We start from the raw sequence: 665 nt of genomic DNA on the forward strand, positions 1-665 counted from the left end.
AGACTGGATAGAAGTGGCATGGGGGTGGGTGGGTAAATTAGTGGTTGTGACAGAGGGTGGGTGGGTGAGACAGGCGGTAGTGAGAGAGTGGAGGGGAGGAAAGGGTATCTCAGAAGAGACGGGGGAGAGTGGAAGGGTGGGTAGATTGGTGGTGATGGTGGGTAGACTTGAGAGAACAGAGTGGGTAGGGTAAACAGATTGGCGATGGTGACTGCATTGTGTGGGTGGGATAGGGGGATAACCTGGTAGTGGTGGTGGTGGCAGCATAGGGTAGGTGGGTGGCCGGGATAGAAGTGGCATAGGGTAGGGGGGGAAGGCAGAAGAACGGTATTGATAAAAGGTGGGTAACATGGCTACCAGTGATCAGTCTGTGGGTACGATGGAGGCGGTGTAGGCAATGATACCAGGGTAGCTGGGTATACTGGTTGGTATAGGGCTTTCCTATAAGTAGGTTATCTCCCTTGGCTAGGCGGCGCTCCATGTAGATAATTAAACTTCCGGAGGCTACCCACGCCATTGTTATTGTTTTACGTCTTATCATGGATATAAAGCAGCTTGATGATTCAGCTATCGAAGTACTTACTGTGCCTGAGTTAAAGAAATATTTAAGATTATATGGACAGTATGTTACTGGAAGAAAGGCGGACTTGACTGAAAGGTTGAAA

This window comes from Octopus bimaculoides, unplaced genomic scaffold (assembly GCF_001194135.2).
Source record: "Octopus bimaculoides isolate UCB-OBI-ISO-001 unplaced genomic scaffold, ASM119413v2 Scaffold_213642, whole genome shotgun sequence".
NCBI classification, from domain to species: Eukaryota; Metazoa; Mollusca; class Cephalopoda; order Octopoda; family Octopodidae; genus Octopus; species Octopus bimaculoides.